This window comes from Anomaloglossus baeobatrachus, chromosome 8 (genome assembly GCF_048569485.1).
Source record: "Anomaloglossus baeobatrachus isolate aAnoBae1 chromosome 8, aAnoBae1.hap1, whole genome shotgun sequence".
NCBI lineage: Eukaryota > Metazoa > Chordata > Amphibia > Anura > Aromobatidae > Anomaloglossus > Anomaloglossus baeobatrachus.
Window position 1 is genome coordinate 33,808,217 of NC_134360.1, and position 4,145 is coordinate 33,812,361.

Here is a 4,145-nt window from a genome sequence, read left to right on the forward strand (position 1 = left end):
GTTGAGACTACACAGCTCATTTTCACACTCTGTTAGGAAACATCTTGGTAATAGAGGAGGTCGGGGATTAAGGATTCTCATCTGTCAAGAGTCTCTGGGGGCCTGTCATGCCTGATACTACACTGATGTCAATGGGCACTACATAAAAGTTCATTGTCCCTGCAGAAACAGTTGTCAGTCAAGTGCCGGGGCATCCTTATTGATCAGACAGCGGCAGCAACTAGCCGAACTGGCATGCCTAAGTGACTAAACGCCAGCACCTTCCGGAAAGGTTAAACCTTCCAGTTCCTCCTTGGGCCATGCACTTTTGTAATGTTATTAAAGGGAATCTGCCACCAGGTTTTTGCCACCTAATCAGAGAGCAGCAAAACATAGGGGAAGAGAGTCTGATTCCAGTGATGTGTCACTTACTGGGCTGCTTAGTTTAGTTTGGGGGAAAAAAAAAATGTTTTATCAGCAGGAGATCATCATTACAGGACTACTTGGCCTACTGGAAGTGGTCTGTATATTCATGAGCTCTGTATTGATTTTTATCAAAATGACAGCAAACAGCTCAGTAAGTGACATCGCTGGAATCAGGATCCCTGCCCCTGCATTATGCTGCTCTCAGATGGGGGAGCAAAAACTTGGTGACAGATTTGCTTTAACCTACAGATTAATAACATCGATGGGTAAACATTCTATAACAGCAATGCAATTTATTACAGTGTGAATTTCCAAGTCCATCTGGAGCAGCATTTTACAGATATCGCTCATTTATTACCGTACGACAGATCTCAGATGTTTAATATCTTTTCTTTAATGTTTCTAAGCTTCTCACACAAATGTCACTGCATTAAAAAACAACAAGCTTTATTAACATTGTACACAAAAAAAAAAAAAACGTACAGGAGACAGGAGCCCCAGCCGCTGAGCAGAGCGCCCCCTTCTGGGGAGGGTCCTCAGGATTCACAACAGAAAACAGTCTTGTAAACAAAGACGAGATCATTTCTTTCCAGATTTCTTTATTCCGCCTCCACCTAAAGAAAAAAAAAAAATAAAAATAAATGAAAAATGAGGCTATTACAAAATACAGTGTAAATGAGGCCATAGGGTATGAAGAGGGGATAGAGCAGGTGGGAACCTGGAGTCTATAGGTGCACTACATGAGAACGATTTCTGGTTCTGACCTTGGGGGGCTTCGCTATCCATATTGACGTCCTCTCAATTTACACTATTAGAAAGAATCTGGACTGCAAAGTGCGATACAATATACAGAATATATCACTGTTTGCCAGCCATTACAGAGCTCTCCTTCCATGAAGGAATAGACCACTGTAGACCCCTACCCCTCTACCTACCCCGGCTGGCTGTATGTGGGTGAAGACCTGAACTGCCCAATTAGTGACTTCATTGGGGGTTCAGGTCAAGTCCGGGTCCCAAACTGAACTTTAGTTAAAGTCCGGCTGAACCAAACGTCCATGGACCTGCTCATCTGTAATGAAGAGCGACCCAATGCAAACTCAATAAGATGCACAAACTCCAGACTATCACCACAGGCCAATATTGCACTGGTGCAGACCACAATGTCCAGACCGGCCACTGATCTCAACCAAAACTCAGCCTCATTTATGCCTAAGACTGTTAAGTTTGGGGTGGAGAGACTGCCGGGCAGGGTCCCCAACGCACGGGTCGGGAGACTGCCGGACAGGGTTCCCAACGCGCGGGTCGGGAGACTGCCGGACAGGGTTCCCAACGCGCGGGTCGGGAGACTGCCGGACAGGGTGTACAATGTCAGACATGTGCATCTTAGATCATAAACACGAGTTAACAGCCGCGCTGGACCACAACAATCAATTGTCCAATTGCTCACAAACATGTAAAAATATGGAGAACTGTGTAAAGTGCAAAAATGGCTGCAATTCCTTAACTGTTACAAAATTTAGCATTGACACAACCTAAAAAACAAAAAAAAAAAAAAAGTCTCCACACCAAACACTATTCCTCATTCAAGGCCCGGGTGTCCAGAAACAATATGATAACCGCGCCAATGCCCCAGATTTTCCACTTTTGATTTCAGGATCTGATTTATAGATAAGTCATTGAGGCATAGATGCTGCCGTTTTGCAGGCAGATCTCACACCTCATATTCCTGCTATATAAGAGGTTTTGTATCTGGCCATTGCAATTCATTGAAATCCAATAATATCTCTGCACACAGTGATTGGATTCTGCCATCTAGTGGTAAGCACGAGTAATGAAAGGGCCTCTTGTCACCACCTTGTCAAGGTTGAGTTAGTGATGGGTGAGCACCAAAATGCTCAGGTGCTAGTTACTCGAGCTGAGCTATTTTGCATCGCTCGAGTGCATGTTTTGAGTAACGAGCCTAGTTGAAGTCAATGGGAAACTCTAGTAGACCTCAAGGTGGGGGGTGGGGTGTCCGGAAATCGCTAAAATGGATTGGAAACAGCATGGGGAAGACATCTGGAAGCATCTGACTCCCAGGTCGCTGATGAAGACAATGTCAGAGAATAAAGAGAAAGAGATAGAGATAGATAGATAGATAGATAGATAGATAGATAGATAGATAGATAGATAGATAGATAGATAGATATATAGATATATATCTATATAATGTGTATATTTTTTTTTTTTTTTTTTTACACACACGTACGTAATATGGATTTAATTTTAACAGGAACATTTTTTTTTTACGATACCTTCTTTCCTGTATGACTTTTATATAAGGCAAATTTATATAGAGACCTGCCTGCTCCACCCCTTAGTCTATGTTCACATGTAGTGTTTTTACTCTGATTTTAATGGTGAAAAATAAATAAATAAATAAATAAATATATGAATTGTGTGCATGAGATTTCTCCATTTTTTCCACCCCCATTTGTAAGGAGGGGGACTGGTGAAGTGTATGCAAGGGCTGCCAAAAATTCTGAGAAGGAACTGCAATACACCCTGGACCACATGTAAAGTAGGGCCTTATAAAAGATTTAGAAATAAAAAATAAAAAAAGATTTATTTTTCTATAGAATTAACATACTCCGCAGCGCTTTACATACATCAGGGCTCACAATCTAAATTCCCTATTTGTATATCTTTGTGTTGGTTTCCTCCCACACTCCAAACATGGGGAGAACATACAAACTCCTTGCAGATGTTGTTGGTGGGATTCAAACCCAGGACCCAAGCGCCGCAAGACTGCAGTGCTAACCACTGAGCCACTGTGCCACCCGAAGGCCACTACTCAGGGTACAAGTGTCAAAACAAGGACCTTCAGATATCAAACTCCTACTTTGCTCCAGCTAAAGTGGGCGGCGGTTCCTCCTCTGCCAGCTCAGGACAAGAACTGAAAATCCTGACTATTTAAATGAACAAGGTCAGGACTGGCCCAGACTTCTCAACTCCACTGGATGACAACAGAGGACCATAAAGGCAAAATAACTTTTTTTTTTCTGGTTTATTCCTATGCACCCCTTCCCACCACAAAAATGTTATATGGTTCATGTGTTCTTTAAAAAAAGGTTTGTCTTCCTACTCCACAGAGTCATCATGTGGCCCTTGCTCACAATTTTCAGAGGGCCATCAGGCTATCCTCACTCAACTGACAAAACTTTGAGGAATCAACGAAGACTGAGTGGCGATGACGCCATAATCAAAGAATCCATCCCGCTTATCCGTCTACTCAAACCCTCGCTGATCACAATTTAAGAGGAAGCTTTGCATGTGGAACAGGTGGAGATGGAAAGTACGTTCTTGCATATCCTGCCTGCTTGCCCTGGAAACGTTGCAATTTAGCCTTTTGGACTCTTAAGTTTTCTGCAACCTGATGACGCGGCCATCCTGCGGTTCTCAGTCCCAGCCGCCAATATCTTCCCCAGTGTGCCCTACCTGCCTTACACTTCTCCCGTAACCTGACCAACACAGTAAGGTGGTGGCAGCAGCAGTATACCTACAGAAGGACTGTAAAGCTATATACCCAGACTATATGCATCCAAGACAAAACTATCCCCCCTCCAGCAGCTAATCCTACACAATGCAGCTAATCGCAGTAAGAATTTGGAAAAGAATATATGTAGGCCTGAAAAGGACTTTTGGTTTTAAGTTGCAGCAGCAAGGTTTGTAAGGCTACAGTCCCTGCCTACAGGCCTCTA